Here is an 18,364-nt window from a genome sequence, read left to right on the forward strand (position 1 = left end):
TTGGGGTTGTTGTTGGTTGGGGTTGGGGTTGGGGTTGGGGTTGGGGTTGGTTGACTTAGGAACTAGCACAAATACCAACTTCAACTTGACAGTCCAACACCAAATTTCCAAAGGATTTAATTACCTTTTATATTTTTTTAGAATGCAGCTCATCCTACCTTAACTAAATTGAATATAAAATGTTCCACAGAGGCTGAGATAAGGCAGAGGATGGCCTAGTTGGTCATCAGTGGGAGAAGAGTCCCTTGGTCCTGTTAAGGTTCTATGCCCCGGTGTACGGGATAGGACCAGGAAGCGGGAAAGGGTAGGTTGATGAGCAGGGGGAGGTTGGAGGTAACAGTTTGTTTTTTTTTTTCCAGAGGGGAAACAGGGAATGGGGATATCATTTGAAATGTAAATAAAGAAAATGTCTAGTAAAAAAAAAGAAACAAACAAGGAGGCTGGTGTCCTTTCTCTACTGGTCCAGCTACCTGGGACTAGGAGAGAGGAACAGTGGTGTCATAGGAAAAGCAGTGGGAAAACCAGAGGGGAGTGGAAGTGTCTGCATGTGTGAGTATAATCACAAGACACTGTATATATGTATGAACCCTCAAACAAGGCAAAAGGGGGACATGGGACATTTTTTGAATAAAATGACATTTTGAGTTCCTCTTTGTTTCTTTTTAAGGAACAGCTTATTAAACAATATGGGCACATACAGTGCAAGCTAGGTTTCCATGATGTGCAGTTTGGCAATGTGCTGGGGGCTCTGTCTCAGGAACACTGTGTCCAGGGCTGTTCTAAGAACAAGTCTGTTCCCTTCCTTGTTTTCCCTTTGCTACGGAGAAGGAAGTTTCAGAAAGCTATATAGTTGTAGGACTTTTTTCCCTTTTCTGAAGAAATAAGTGTGCATTTCCCAGACTGTGGGGGAGAGGAGAGTCAAATTTCTGATATATACCTCCTAATGAAGTACCAGATGTCAGGATTAGATTACAGAGACAGGTCGCAAAATGCTCTTGGCATGAGCCGTGTGCCAGCAGACACAGGGTGTCAGTGCTAAATAGCCTTGAGTTCAGGCTCCATTTTATGAGGTTAGGCATGTGTGTGTTTGTGTGTGTATGTGTGTGTGTGTGTGTATGTGTGTGTTTGTGTGTACATGCATGTGTCTGCACATCTATCTGGAGGCCTATGTTTCTGTTGTCCCTCAGGAACTGTCCACCTTGGTTTTTTTTGAGACAGGATCACTTGCTGGATTTGGGGCTCACTAATTGGGCTAGGCTTGCTTGTCAGGAAGTCCTAGGGATCAGGCGTTTGCCTCCCAAGTATGGAGTTGGCAAGCATGCAACAACCCCTCCCCAGATGTTTATGTTGGTGTCAAATTCAGGTCCTAGTGCCTGTGAAGCAAGTGCTGTACCAACTGCAGCATCTCCAACCTCAGCTTTATTTTTTCATTGTTTTATTTTTATTTTTTTAAAACATATATAAGAAATAAATGTAATAAACCAAATACATGGACAAAAAATACAAGAATCATATGATCATCTCAATGGAAGCAAAAAAAAAAAAAGAAAAAGAAAAAGTCTTTGATAGGATTCAACATGTCTTCTTAATAAAAGCCCTAGAAAAAGTAGGACTGTAGGAAACATATTCCAACATAATAAAGATTGTGTATGGCAAACCCATGGCTAATATCATCCTAAATGGATAAAACCATTGATAAGCCCCATTAAAGTCAGGAATGGGAGAGGACTGCCCACTATCCCTACTGCTCATCCATATCGTGATTGAAGCATTGGCTGGAGCATAAGGCAAGGGAAGGGATACAAATGGGAAAATATTAAGTCAAATTATTTTCAGTTGAAGATTATATTATCTTATACCCAGTGTTCCCAAAATTTGACTAGAAAAATTGTAGAAATTATCAATAATTTCAGCAAAGTGTTATGATACATAATTGACTTACAAAATTTACCAGTCTCAATACATATGAGTAACAAGCATGCTGAGAAAGAGATCATGGACACGCTCCTCTTCCCAGCTTCTCAAATAAAATAAAATATAGAGAATACACATAACAAAAGAGGTAAAAAAACTCTACATGAAAACTTTAAATGTGTGAAGAAAGAGATTAAGAATCATAATACAATTTGAAGACGTCCCAAGCGTATAGCTTGGTAGAATTAACATTGCGAAAAGAAGACCTTCCTACCAAAACAATTTACTGATTCAGTGAAATCACAATCAACATCCTCATCTCATTCTTCACATAAATAAAAAGAAAATCCTCAATTTGATATGGAACAACAAAAGACCCAGAATAACCCATTAGTCCTGGATAAGTGTTTGTCTCTACACATTCTGCTCATTTTTAAGTGCTAAGTGCATTTGTCTAAGACCTCAACTTTTATACATCTGTTTCTACTGAGTGGATTTTGTTTGATATTAGAATGGCTAGTCCAGTTTGTTTCTTGGAATCATTTGCTTGGAAGATTGTTTTTCAACCTTTTACTCTGAGGTAGTGTCTGTCACCGAGGTGTGTTTCCTGTATGCAACAAAATGCTGGGTCCTGTGTATGTATCCAGTCTGCTAGTCTATGTCTTTTTATTGAGGAGTTGAGTCCATTGATGTTAAGAGATATTGAGGAAAAGTGATTATTACTACTTGATATTTTTGTTGTTAGAGGTGGAATTATGTTTGTGTGGCTATCTTCTTTTGGGTTTTTTGAAAGATTACTTTCTTGTTTTTTTCTAGGGTGTAGTTTCCCTCCTTGTGTTGCTGTTTTCCATCTATTATCCTTTGTAGGGCTGGATTTGTGGAAAGATATTGTGTAAATATGGTTTTGTCATGGAATATCTTGTTTTCTCCATCTATGGTAATTGAGAGTTTTGCTGGGTATAGTAGCCTTGGATGGCATTTGTGTTCTCGTAGGGTCTGTGTGACATCTGCCCAGGGTCTTCTAGCTTTCATAGTCTCTGGTGAGAAGTCTGCCCTAATTCTGATAGGTCTACCTTTTTATGTTACTTGACCTTTTTCCCTTACTGCGTTTAATATTCTTTCTTTGTTTAGTGCATTTGATGTTTTGATTATTATGTGATGGGAGGAATTTCTTTTCTGTCCCAGTCTATTTGGAGTTCTGTAGGCTTCTTGTATGTTCATGGGCATCTCTTTCTTTAGGTTAGGGAAGTTTTCTTCTATAATTTTGTTGAGGATATTTACTGGCCCATTACATTGGGAGTCTTCACTCTCTTCTATACCTATTATCCTTAGGTTTGGTCTTCTCAGTGCATCCTGGATTTCCTGGATGTTTTGGGTTATGAGCTTTCTGCTTTTTGCCTTTTCTTTGATGTTTGTGTCAATGTTTTCTATGGTGGCTTCTGCCCCTGAGATTCTCTCTTCTATCTCTTGTATTCTGTTGGTGATGCTTGCACCTATGACTCCTGATCTCTTTCCTAGGTTTTCTAACTCCAGAGGTGTCTCCCTTTGTGATTTCTTTATTGTTTCTATTTCCACTTTTAGATCTTGGATGGTTTGTCCATTTCCTTCACCTGTTTGGTTGTGTTTTCCTGTAATTCTTTAAGGGATTATTGTGTTTTCTCTTTAAGGGCTTCAACCTGTTTACCTGCATTTTCCTGTATTTCTTTAAGGGAATTATTTATGTCCTTCTTAAAGTCCTCTATCATTATCATGAGAAGTGATTTTAGATCTGAATCTTGATTTTCCGGTGTGATGGTGTATTCAGGACTTGCTATGTTGGGAGAATTGAGATCTAATGATGCCAAATAACCCTGGTTTTTGTGGCTTATGTTGCTACCTGAACCTCGCTATATCTGACTGGAGCCTGTCCTTCCTGTGATCCTGATTGTGTCAGAACTCCTCAGAGTCTAGTTGTCTCTGTGATCCTGTGATTCTGGAATCCTGTGATTCTGAGATCCTGGGTGTGTCAGAGGTCATGGGAATAAAGCTGCCCCGGGACCCTGAGATCTTGGTGTGATCAAGCCCCTGGGATCCTGGTAATATTAGAGAGTCTGGGGGCTTCCTCTGGGTGTTATGGAACTAGCCGCAGAGTTCGGGTCCAAGATCTGCTCAGGACACTGGCCCAGACCAGAAGGAACCTGTGCCACTGACATGTGTTTGTGTGTGTGTGTGTGTGTGTGTGTGTGTGTGTGTTCCTGCGTCCCTGGATCCTGCTGGCTTTAGTTACTCCCAGGGGCGTTGGGACAGATATGTCCTCCTCTCCTCTGATTCTATGATCCTGGGTGCATTAGAGCACCTGGGAGTGGAGCTTCCTCTGGATGTTGTGGGACTGGCTGCAGAGTTCAGGCCCAAGGTCTGCTCAGGGCTCCAGACAGCAAGGCCAGTCTCAGCTTTAGATGCTTTCAATGGTGCATTACAAAATTGTCACTTTTCTCCTCCAGGGGAAAAAAGCCACGAACAAATTTAGTACGCAAGACAAGAATACTAATAGTTATAAGATGTTTTGATAATAAATGTTAAGATTTCTAGAGAGTCTGATAAGAATAAAGAGATATAAAGAACTCAGTCTATATTTCTTTTCAATAAAGACCAAGCTCCATTTTTCGTAGCTTTGTAATCACAGGCCCAGGTCATTGAGTTTCCATGTGTACATGTACTTACCTTAGACAAGAAGGGACTGTTTACACAGGTGCATATGTTTCCCTTCACTCTGTGGTTATGTTGTGTGCAGTTGATGGTGGGATCCTATCTATGGGAACATTGCCTTTCTTAATCTGCCACCAAGGCCTCTATTTCACAGGGTGTGCATGGGTCGGTTACTAGGATGTGAGTAAATACTACTTGCTATGAACTTACACAGTGTTCTCTGAATAATAAATACATCAGCGCTTTTATTCCCTAGCCCCATGACCCTCGATGCTACTCCTGTCTGGCAGGCCTCTGAAATCCTTTGAATGACAGCTGCTGGGGGTGGAACCTTTCTTTCTGCATAGGTCCTATGCAAATGTTGAACTAGACTGTCATTCTTCTCTGGGTCCATGGCTATACCACATCTTCTATTACCATAGAACTACATAGTTCTCAGGCTACAGTGCCAGCTTTTCCAGATGTCCTCAAGGGTGTTTGAAGGGACTCAGTCTTACAGTCTATGTAAGGACAGGGCTAGGAGCCCATCTGAGTGGTCGAGCCTATGCAGGACTCCAAAGCACTTCTTTCTGTAGAGCCAGAGGCATTGTTTTGGGACCATGCTTCCATGCTTTGGCTTACTACCTTACTGTAAGTTCTTCCTTTTCCAGAATGCTCATCCATCTAGGGGATTTGAGAGGATGTTAAGCCATACCACTGAGTATGTATAAATAAAGCTGAGATAGGTGCTCTGAAGGCCACGAATAAGCTCACTTTCATGTGGGTTGCCATTTGTCACCCAGCTTCAGCTCAATACCAACATTTCTAAAACTAGTCTCTATCTGGACACTTTGAGTCCCCCAATTATTTGTAACAGTACAGAAAATACTGAAGTGTTTTACTTTCTAAGTTTTGAATTATTTGAGCCTAAGTATTTGGCATGTTGTTTTATCATTTTATATACAGAACGTGTTTAGAAGTGTAGATGCTATAAATGTATACTGTTGTAATTGTTTTCTATTCGCATACAAAGTAAGGCAATCCCTATTCTCCAACCTTATTTTAACTGGGGGTGGGGGGGATCAGAATTGCCTGCACCAGAAGCTGGGGGGTGGCAGGAAGTTCTACTCAGTAAGCTTTTTCACAGATCAGAAGTGGAATCCCTTTACACACTGAAGCACTAGGTTCAACAGTTCTGGTTCAGCATTAGCACCATCAGTGGAGTAACAGCAGCCGAGGGAAACAGCCTCTAAACCTCCAGCCTTCCAGCTGGATTCTCAGAGCAGATTTCCATTACAGCTTTCACACTTAAAGCCCGGAGATGACACAGACTTCTCTTAGCAGATCTATGCAATGCTTAGCAAGGAACTGAAACTGGATACCAGGGATTCTGAATTTTCTGAATAATCGTGCATCACCTTTTGAATAGAAGTTAGCGCAGCTATTTCACAGCTAGGAAGTGCTCTTCCCGAAATGAAGACAGGCTGATTCATTGTCTTGAGTTGCTCCTTTTTTCTTCCTTTACATGCCTCTTATGTTTCTTTTTCTTTTCTTTTTCTCCTCGCTCACCTCATCATTTTGGCAGAAATTGCATATGTTTTTGGGAGCAGTTAATATGGTGATCAGTGTTTAACAAGCTGTTCTCCAGTATGGAACTCTGAGTGAGAAAGCTGACTTCTAAGGGTGTGTGTGCACGTGTGTGTGTGAGTGCGTGTGCATGCATGTTATGTTCATAGGTGTGTGTGCAAATGTGTGATGGTGCATACACACATGTATGTGTACATGTGCAGGTCAGAATCTGATGGCAGAATGGCTAGCTCAGTCTTTAGTCATCTGCCTTGTTTTGAGATGGGGTCTCTCAATAAACCTAGAGCTTGCCAGTTGACCTGGATCCTGCCTGACTCCCTAGCACTATGATTACAGAAGGAAGCCACCCTGCCCATCTCTTACATGGGTGCTTGGTGTCTAAACTCAGGCCCTCTTGCCTGTATTGGAAATGCTTTGGCTAAGAGCCATCTTCCAGTCCCTGATTCCTAGCATTTGCCAGTGTCTGTGGTGTAAACACTCCTATAAAGAGCAATTCACACAGCTAAAGTGAATCCCTGACTAGTGTTCCCAGAATTGGGAAGGGGTGCTCACTGTGAGCTCTTGCCTGAGGGTATAAGCCCTTACTACTCCAGATAGCAGTACTCTCAGGACAATATTCTTCTTTGCAGTAGGATGGGCAAATACGAGGAATTGTTTCACGATCTTAAGACAGTAGTACAATCAATCCTATTTCTCAAACTTGTGGACTTTCCCCATGGGTACCAAGCCACCCATGATCAAACCTAACAAGCTCAGTCATTCTTAGTTTGCTTTACTTTCTTGATTTTCTGTTCTTCTCTAATCAATTTAATTTAATTTAATTAAAGCTATGCCACGCAGGAGCTCCATCTCATCATTGTTAGCTTGGATTGTTGTTTGGCTTTGCCACCTCAGAGTCTAGAGTGTCAGCATCACAATGAGCAGCATTTCCATGGTGCACACTCAAGCACATTGTCTGTTTTTCCTCTTGTCCTCTACAGTGGCATGCTGACACATGCTTTGTGACTACCTGTTTTTTTTTTTTTAATGAAATATTAAAACAGCAGCTAACTTTCTGTACTTCCTCACAATGTTCTGTCTGAATCATTAGAGATGAGTTTTCTTTAGAATATGCTCCTCTCAGAGAAAATAGTTCAGAGATTGTTGGCTAAGACCAATCTTACTTTTTCCCAGTAATTCTTTGTGTCCAGAGAACTGAGATCACATTGTGTCACTATGTCTCTGTTGACTTCACTTGTCCTCTTGGTCCTAGAGCCTTCTATTCTTCAAGTGGGTCTTTCTCTTGTTCACATCTTTAAAAAAAAAAGTTTCTACTACGGAGCTTAGAATAACGTCTGAAACATTTATCTTGGCCACACAGGTCTTATTCGCAGACAGTGTTGTATAGTGTTTAGGGGTTTGGGATTCAAGTTCTGTGAATTCTGTAATCTTGAAAATTATCTTTTAATCTGCCTGTACCCCAGTTTGTTCATCATTTTAAGGAGGAGACAGGAGGTGTCCATGTGGCTAGGGTTTTGTACATGACTTTCTAAGTAGAAGGAGCTTAGACTTGTGCCCGAGGCATACAACAGTCCGTGTTAACTCCCCGAGGCGTACAACAGTCCGTGTTAACTCCCCAAGGCATACAACAGTCCGTGTCAACTCTTGCTGCTTCCTCCCTTCTGCTTCCCCAGTCTTTCAGCAACTCTTTCAATTTCTGATGACAGAAGGATATTGATGTATGCTACTCCCACTTCTGGTCAAGTTCCTTTTTTTTTTGTCATTTCTCAGATGAGTTCTTCTTGAGCCTCTATGGTTATTTTGAGACCCCGTGATTGTACCTCATCACAGAATTTACAGGTGCCCCGTCTCCCCCACCATCTGTGGTTTCTGCACCCACAGATTCACCAACCTTACATCAAAAGTGATCGAAAGGTTTGGGAGGATGGCTCAGTGGGTGATGTGCTTGCTGTGCAGGCATGAGGTCCTCAGAATACATATAAGAAAATCCAGGTGGTTGCAATCCCAGAGCTGGGGAAGTGGAGAGAAGCTGTGTAGGGTTTGCTGGCCATCCTGTCTAGCTGAATCTGCCTGAAAAGATGAGGCAGAGAACAAGTGAGGGGCACATGCAAGTCAGCTGGCCTTCACACACATAGACATGCCAGTGTACAAATGCAGGAATACATACCAAAAAGTATATGCCTGAGAAAAATTACATCTGCACTGCCTATGAACTGACTTCTTTCTATTATCCCTTAAAAAATATATATCATAAAAATCATTCTTGATGTATGGTATTTATAAGCAGCATAGAGAAAATTTAAAGTCCACAGGAGGATATGGATAACTTATTTGTAATTGTTGCATCATTTTTATAATGAACTAGAGCATCCTTGAATTTGGTATCCTATGAACATCCTAGGAATGAATCCCATGGGATAACCATACTTTCCTTTTCAAGACCCTTAATTAACTTTTATTTTATCCTTTATTGCACTGACTGTGGGAGGCTTGGATTCTTAGCAGTCAGGTCTATCTCCATCCTACTTGCTTCATAACTTTCTAAAGTCTAGCTTAGGCCTGATGCAGTGATGTTGTTTATTCAGTTGCCTTCTTACTTTTTGAGACAAAATCTTGCTTTGTAGCCTTTGCCATGTAGACTGTCTTTGAATCCATGGTGTTCCTATCTCAGCTTCCCAAGTGCTAGAATTATAAGTGTGTACACACACACATGCTCAGCTTTTATGTGGTATCCTAACATTTGTTTGATCAGAAGAGCCAATGGGGAGTCTAATTTGTGACTTTTGGTATCAGCTTCCTCCCTGGATCTTCAAGTTTTCTCCCTTCCAGTCCACCCTGTGGCCTTTCTTCACTCTATTTATATAATTTATGGCCTTCTCTTTGCAAGAGGAACACACATCATCTAAAAATGCCTTTGCTCTGGTGTGTCATATACTCTCCTTGAGAGCCACCAAGACATCAGGGGAGTAAGTGAGAGATAGAAATAAACCAATACAAGTACATGGTAAAGTAGAGCAGGCAAAGGTTACCTTCTGAAACTCTACCTGTTGCCAAAATAATGTCTTTTTAATTGTTCATTTGGAAGAGTAAAGACAGAAAGCTGTTTCAGTCATGGACACCCATGCACTATAGTTTTCATTGCATTCAGGAAAACTTGAGTCTCTAAGCTCAAATCTCTTGTTCATTTTGCTGATCTATCTGTCTGTCTATCTATCTATCTATCTATCCATCCATCCATCCATCCATCCATCCATCCATCCATCCATCCATCCATCTATCTATCTATCTATCTATCTATCTATCTATCTATCTATCTATCTATCTATCTATCCATCCATCCATCCATCCAAATAGAACAAATAACTAACAGCAAGAAGACTGTAGGAGAAAATTTAAGCAGTGTTAACTTGAAAAGGATGATAGTCTTGGAGTCATGTGTTGAACTTGCAGCATTTCTGTTCTTGGTAGGCCATTGCTGGTATGCTCCAATGACCCACATGTTTCTTGGCTTTTTAAGCTCACTTTTGCCCCACTGAGAGGAGGAGATCCCTACTTCATAGTTTTAGCTCATCACACTGGAAATCAGGATGATACCCCCAAATCTAAACTCATCCCCGTTGAGCTGGAGTGACATATGGTGTTCCCAGACCCAATTTTATTAAAGATACACTGACTCAGTATATTTTCAAAACCAAACCCTAGCTAAGGACTCAGTGCTCTGACCAACAGCTCTTCTTAGATATTATAACTCCTAGTGACCATAATGTGTCACTTCTTACAGTGTCACTTCCTGGCCTTAAAACAAAGCTGAATTTGCAATTATTTGTCAAGCTGATATTGTATGTGGTATTCTTAAGGTTGGCAAAAGGGATTTTAGTTTTTTCCTTTATCCTTTTTTGTTGATGCATGTCACTTGTATTCATATACACCCTCTGGCCTTCTGTCTTCTCCTCTCTTGCTGGTCCCCTTCATTTTCTCTGATAGGGTCTCCTCTGCTTTCTTGTAATTTATACATATACATATATATATACATATACATACATACATATACATACACATATATACGTACACACACATATATACACAGACTCTTTTGTTTTCCACTTTTTCTGTTTTCAACAGCTGAGATTTGTTTTTCATACAAATAACTTTGTCTACTAAATGAAGCAAAGGAGAGTTGTCTACACCATGACATACTTTAGGAATGTATTTTCTTTTGAATTCTTTCATTTGTCTATATAAGTGCATGAGCACATGTGTTGTGTGAAAAAAAAAACTTTATTGGGGGAAACACAACACACATATCTATCTATTCACCCCAGGTAATGACCAAAGTACTGATACCAAGAAAGTCCAACTTGGTGAATCAGATAGTTTAACTGGGCTTACTGAGAGGAGTATGGGTGAGGAGTTAATTACAGGAGCAAAACCAGCTGTGTCTGGATGACAGCTCAGAGAGCTGGGAGCCTGGAGTGTCCCACACAGCCTGCAGGCAGCTCATCAGGCTGGAGTAGGTCTTTTTCTTCAGGTGTTTGGATGCTCTAAACATCTTCCAAGGAGCTTGTCTGGCTTTTGTTTCTTCTTGGTTGCTGGTCTGGCCTCCGAGTCTTCCTTGCAACTTGTCTTAATCTCTCATTTTTTGGCTCAGTTTCCTTAGTCTGAGAGGAACCCTCAGCTTTTATGGCTTACTCTGGCAGGGAGGAGCCTAGTGAATGTGGTCAGTTTTAAGAACTTCCTGAAGCCATTTTGAGTTCTTTACTGTCCTGCTTACAGATATTCCCTACAGGATGGACTCTTTCAATCTCAGAGGAGACTGTTACACAATGGTATGTATATGTAGAAGTCAGATGTCAACGTTGACAACCTTGAGTGTCATTTCTCAGCAGATGTCCACTTTGTTTTTGAAAGAAGATTCCTCACTAGGCTGCACATTGATCATTATGCCAGGCTGCCTGGCAAATGAGCCCTCAGGAGCTGCCTGTCTCTACCTCTCCATATCCACAATTCTTTTAAAATGTGAATTCTGGGGTCAAACCAAATGCATGCTTTTACAGCCAGTGTTTTACCAACTGCACTATCTCCCAGCACTCTACTAATTCTTTAAGAGTTAAGTGAAATGTAGAAGTGAGCATCCAAGCTTAAAAAGAGGATCCTTTTGGGATTTAAAGCAATAATTACTTATAGAATGTCATATTCTTTTAGTATGGTTTGAGAAATGATAACCATTCAGACCATTGTGACTTCTACTGTGATGAAAGAGGTATATAGGGATTATAAATCCTGGAATATTCTTATAGACCCCCAGCACCAAAGCAGAAAGCCAGACACCAAGGTGTCGAGGTAGGTGCAGGGGAGGGTGTGAAGAAGAAGAGACCTCACACTCATTACCAGGAGCCTTATCAAATCAATGGGCCCCAGGTTCACTGAAAGCCTTTCTTCCCAAGAGAAGAGCACAGCAATGTTTGTCCACTGCCAAATAGTCATTACTTAAAACATATACATACAAGTAACACTATACAGGCTAAATACATTGTATTTATGTACTTAGGAGTACATGCATGTACCTACACACACACACACACACACACACACACACACACACACACATCAATTTAATTAATAAAATCTGGGATCATGAATTTGAAAGAGAGCAAGGAGGAATATATGGAAGGGTTTAAGAAGGAAAATGGAAGGGGGGATGATGAAACTACATTATAACATCAGGAATAAAAGAAATAAAAATAGAAATCCATATTATTTGTGTTAAAAACAAACCAAAACAACAACACGAAGCAAAGTGAGTGGCACTGATCTCTGAGTATAGAGAATGTTACAAGGAGTCATCTTAATGTTACTTTCTTTTCCCCCGGAGCAGTAGTATTTGGCTTTTACTCTAAGTCTCTGGGTTATCTAGTCTCTGGTTCTTGGTCACCAAAGAGTTGCTCAGCAATGATCAAAGAAACTTCATCCTGCAGCAGATGGCAACAAATACAGAGATCCAAAGCCAGATATTATACAGAGAGTGAAAGACCTTGGAATACTCATCTCTAAATGGGATGTTTCTTTCAAATCCCTCCCCTTAGGGCTCAAGGAACTCTATGACCAATGAGGGGTGTAAGAGCCAGAGGGGAGGAAGGACACCAAGAAATCAGGCCCTCTAAATTAACATTATCAAAGCTCACAGGAACTCAAAGAGACTGACTCAGCAAGCACAGAACCTGCACAGGCCTGTACCACGTCCTCCAGATATATACTATGGCTTCCAATTTTAGTGTTTTTTATGAGATCCTGAGTGTGTGAATGGCTGGCTCTCTGATTCTCTTGCCTTCTCTTGTACTGCCAGCCAGCCACTATGCCAGTACTCTAAGGAAGGTAGCCATGGCTTTCAGTGGTTTTCAGGGACAAAACTTAGTTTTCCTAGAGCAAAAGTTGCTTACTTTTGGTAATATTCATCTTTCTTAATTCTTTTCTATTTTGTGGCGAAAAGCTTCTGACTTCTGGTGATTAACACCTGCTGTTTGGCAGCAGGGATATAAGTAAAGGAATTAGCTTACTCTATTCTTTTACCCTTAAGCCCCTTGCTGATCAGGTAAGAGCCTCAGAGTTCATTAACCCATGCTCACATGCTCATAGAATTAAAACCACTCACTCTGGATGAAACAGGAAAAGAAGCTCCATTTGTTTTACAAACATACATACATACATACATACATACATACACATACATACATACATACATACACACACATATACATATCATACACATATTTGATGAATAAAGTAAAGCTCCATAGAGCAAGTTCCATCCAAACTTTATTCACTCATAGAGGAAAAAACATACATTCTGGGTGAAGCCATAGAAAGCCACACCATCATTCCCTTTTGGTTCTTAGGTCTTATACTCTCTCAGGATAACTGATCACCTGATTTTCCAAGCATCTTTATATGTTAGAAGTTCATAGCAAGTTCAAGACAATAGTTGATGTCATATAGGCATGCATAAAGTTCATGTCATAATGAATTGCAACAGAAATGTTTGCATGCCTTTCCAACTAAAACTAGTACCTGACTAAACATTCATTACCTGTTACTAGCTCTATAAATCCATTATAAGTTTAAAACAATAATTCTTATGGCATAAATTATTTTTAGTATGATTTTGTTAAGAGACAAATCATTTACCTTGTATTTCATTAGTTTTGAAGCTTTGTATAGATAAACTAGTTAATATTTTTTTTTGTCCTTGAACCTACAATAAATTGTCCATTCTCAGTTTATGACCTTTAGTTACCAGATAATCGTCTCACAGCTAACATAGAAGTAGTATTTTCCCTGACTGTAAACTTGTTCCAAGCCTGCATGCTTATCCTAGTGCCATTAGCCCATGACACATGAAGGTTTTCAGAGTCCTATCTGTAGCTTTTAGAGGGCTAGAAATTACGTGTATAAACTTAGAAATTTTATAAAATCATTATTAGGAATTATGAAATCATCAGTTTGTCTACACAGCATTACTACATGATTGTGTATCTTTATGTTGATCTGCAGAAAATCTGCTCAATAGGGTGGGTTGGTGATCAGGAATCCTTAGGCTGTATAAGACTGACAGGAAAGGCATATCGGTAGCAAGAAGCAATCCTGGGATGAAAGCTCTTGGGACCTTACCTCAGAGTTCTCCCATTGAGGCCATGCACATGGTGACCCATCTCCAGAAAAGTCTTTATTTACTTGCATGCCTTTACCCTTTCCTAGATGGCTGCCGAGCCTCCTGGGTTCTTTTGTTCTGTTCGATTGTTTGTCTTGTTCAGTTACAATGTATTAGATTTGCTTATCATGTTATATTATATTATATTACATTTATTACATTAATTATTATCCCTTAGGAGCCTGTTTGTTTTCTAAAGAGAGACAGAAATGGATCTGGATGGGAGGGAAGATGGGATAAACCATGAGGAATAGAAGGAGGGACTGTAGTAAAGATATATTATGTGAGAAAAAAATCTATGTTCAATGAAGAAAGAAAAGAATAATCACATTTTGTTAAAAATGAATGAATGATTGAATAAAAGAAAGGGAGAGAAAAGAAAGAATGGAAGGAAGAAAGTAAGAAAGAAAGAAGAAGGAGTACAACAATTGAGGAAACAATTGAGGAAAGCCCCTGAAGTCAACCTCTGGCTTCTACATGTGTGTATACACACACACACACACACACAAACATGCACACACAAACACAAACACGCACACACACAAACACGCACGCACACACACACACAAACACACACAAACACAAACATGCACACACAAACACAAACACGCACACATAAACACAAACACGCACACATACACAAACACGCACACACACACAAACACACACCACATCCATTGCACACGCACACACACACATAAACACACACACAAACACACACACAAACACAAACATGCACACACAAACACAAACACACACCACATCCATTGCACACACACACAAACACAAACATGCACACACAAACACAAACACACACCACATCCATTGCACACACACACACAAACACAAACATGCACACACACACACACACACAAACACAAACATGCACACACAAACACAAACACGCATACACAAACACAAACACGCACACACACAAACACACACCACATCCATTGCACACACACACACACACACACACACACTGCATCCATTGCATCCCCAACACAAACAAAAGAGAAATACAAACTTAGATAATCTTTGTAGCATATAAAAACTTAGTTTAACCTTAAAATTTTTAAATAATTAACTACATGAAAAATGACTGAGGTTCAATGTCTACTTAATAAATAGTCTTATCTGAGCAACTAAACTTAGTCACGAAGCAAAACTTATCGCACAACGTGTTTACTTTCAGTCTAGCTAGTTTTTATTGACATTGTCTCTTTGACTTTTGGATCTTCCCACTGAACACTCCCTTTACTTTTGGTCTGTCTGAGTAACAGGACTTCTTAGAATATTTTCTCAATAAACTTTGTGAGGCTGATAAAATATATTAAAAAATTGGGTACAGAGCTAAACAAAGAATTCTCAACGGAGGAATACCAAATGACTGAGAAGCACCTAAAGAAATGTTCAACATCCCTAGTCATCAGGGAAATGCAAATCAAAACAACCCTGAGATTCCACCTCACACCAGTCAGAATGGCTAAGATCAAAAACTCAGGTGACAGCAGATGCTGGAGAGGTTGTGGAGAAAAAGGAACACTCCTTCATTGCTGGTGGGATTGCAAGCTGGTACAACCACTCTAGAAATCAGTTTGGCGGTTCCTCAGGAAATTGGACATAGTTCTACCAGAGGACCCAGCTATATCACTCCTAGGCATATACCCAGAAGATGCTCCAACATGTAATAAGGACACATGCTTCACCATGTTCATAGCAGCCTTATTTATAATAGCCAGAAACTGGAAACAACCCAGATGTCCCTCAACAGAGGAATGGATACAGAAAATGTGGTACATCTACACAATGGAGTACTACTCAGCTATTAAAAACAATGAATTTATGAAATTCTTAGGGAAATGGATGGATCTAGAGAATATCATCCTGAGTGAGGTAACCAGTCATAAAAGAAAACACATGGCATGTACTCTTTGATAAGTGGATATTAGCCCAGAAGCTCAGAATACCCAAAATACAATCCACAAACCACAAGAAACTCAAGAAGAAGGAAGACCAAAGTGTGGATGCTTCGTTCCTTCTTAGAAGGGGGAACAAAGTACCCATGTAAGGAGTCACAGAGACAAAGTGTGGAGCAGAGACTGAAGGAAGGACAATTCAGAGACTGCTCCACCTGGGAATCCTCTCCATATTCTATCATCATACCCAGACACTATTGTGGATGCCAGCAAGTGCTGGCTGACAGGAGCCTGATATAGCTATCTCCTGAGAGGCTCTGACAGTACCCGACTAATACAGAAATAGAGGCTCACAGCCATCCATTGGACTGAGCACAGGGTCCCCAGTGAAGGATCTAGAGAAAGGACCCAAGGAGCTGAAGGGTTTGCAGCCCCTTAGGAGGAACAACAATATGAACTAACTAGTACCCTCAGATCTCCCAGGGACTAAACCATCAACCAAAGAGCACACATGGTGGGACTAATGGCTCCAGCTGCATATGTAGCAGAGGATGGCCTAGTCGGTCATCATTGGGAGGAGAGGCCCTTGGTCCTATGAAGGTTTATGCCCCAGTGTAGGGGAATACCAAGGTCAAGAAGTGGGAGAGGGTATGTTGGTGAGCAGGGAGAGGTGGGAGGAAACAGGGTTTATTTTTTATTTTGTTTTTGTTTTTGTAATTAATAAATTAAAATTTTTAAAAAAGGGAAAAAAAGATCCAGCAGGAGAAAATGCTGTTTATTAAACATTTACATATGATGACATAAAAATATCTTAGCAACCAAAAAATGGTGTTTATGTGATTAAGTGTTCGACAAATGATGTGTAATAGGGGCTTGGAAGAGGGCTCAGTCAGTAAAGTGCTCACACGCAAGCATGAGGACCCGAGTCCAATCCCCAGAACCTACGTGAAACCTAGACATGGGGCTGGAGTGACTACTTAGCACTCAGGAACACTGGCTACTCTTCCAGAGGACTGGGGATTTGATTCTTAGCACTCATCTAGTGGCTAACAACCACCTGTGACTCTAGTTCCAAAGTATCCAATGCTCTTTCTGGCCTGTTAGGATTAGATACACATGTGACAGAGCTATACATGTAGGCAAAATGCTCATACAGATAAAATAAATCTCAAAAAATGAAGATAAAAATATTGGGGATTGTGACAGGTATTTGTAAGCCTAAGAGTGGGGAGGAGAGATGGGTAGAGTTCTGGGTGTTTTTCTCTAGTCAGTTTATCCTAGTCGGTAACCCTGCTTCCCAGTGAGGGACCCAGTATGGAAAAACAAGGAGACCATCACCTAAGGAACAACATCCAAAGTGGACCGCTATTATCCACATGCATGTATTCCTGTGCGCGCAATTCACCCACACATGCACAGTGTACACACACAAACACACACACACAAAGAGTGTGATAGGGATCAGGGATATTCTCATTCAGTTGACAGGTATATTGTATATTTACAAGCTTATGACCCGTATATGATGAGTTAACCGACCACTGTTGTCTGCTTCTAAACCTCTGGGAAAGAACTGCCTACCTACCTATTTTCATGAAGATTCTCTGTGGCTCAAGCAGATTTTCCCTCTTAGCATTGAACTCCCATGCTAGGGAGCTCAATGTATATATATATATACAGTGGATAGTCAGTCCTGTGAACCTATTTCGTCTTACTGAATGAAAAACTGGTAAACTGGTTAATTCACCTAGTTTTGAGACTCATGCCTTTTATAATTAGCACACATTGTCTCACTTTTACACAGACAATAACAGGTATAACATTAAACGTTTGTCAACTGAATGGAGCCATTCCGACTGAGGGATCAAGCTCTGCCATTGAGCCTGATTGCACCATCATTTAACCTCGTGGGTTCCAGTTTCTAAAACTAGAAATGGGTTGATAATCATTTCTTCATTTGTTCCAAGGATTGAATAAGTAGTCAAAAATGCCTTTTCTGCCAAATTGTGAAAGTAATTTAGGTTTCATATCCAGAAAAATATCAACATGCCAAGAACCTCTGGGATGTTTTTAGTATGTCATTCACTCAGTTATTGTTTTCTTCATGCCAAAGATTTGGACTTTTATTTTAAGAACTAATATTTAAAGCATTTGTTTTAATTATGTGTCTTTGTGGAGGTGTATGCACAGGCGCCTGCAGGTGCACATTGGGGATGGAGCCCTTGGGTCTCCCTGCAGCTGGAGCTGCAGTTGCAGTGAGTCACCTGACATGGGCGCTAGGCACTGAACTCAGGTCTTCTGGATGCTCCAGCTGAATGGTATGAGATAATAATTGTTGCTGCCTAGCCACATACATTTCCAGCGCATAGAATTTTATTTTCAATTTGAATTTTAGGTTTTACATGTGTGTTCAGGGATGGGTTTGCCAAGAGGGACATGTGGACATCACAGAACCATTGGTTAGTTCTCTTCTTTCTATATGGATTCTACCAACTGAGCAGTCCCTACTCTCTCCCCTCCCTTCCCTTTCCTTCTCTCCTCAACTCCCTCCCTTCCTCCCTCCCTCCCTCCCTCC

At 40.5% G+C, this 18,364-nt stretch overlaps 1 protein-coding gene across 1 annotated transcript in view; it reads left to right on the plus strand.

Moving 5' to 3' along the window:
* The window catches only part of Tmem236 (transmembrane protein 236), a 57,273-nt gene that overhangs the window by 37,595 nt on the left and 1,314 nt on the right, over nucleotides 1–18,364 (plus strand). The window lies entirely within an intron of this gene.

Source organism: Mastomys coucha, unplaced genomic scaffold, assembly GCF_008632895.1.
Source record: "Mastomys coucha isolate ucsf_1 unplaced genomic scaffold, UCSF_Mcou_1 pScaffold15, whole genome shotgun sequence".
Taxonomy (NCBI): Eukaryota; Metazoa; Chordata; class Mammalia; order Rodentia; family Muridae; genus Mastomys; species Mastomys coucha.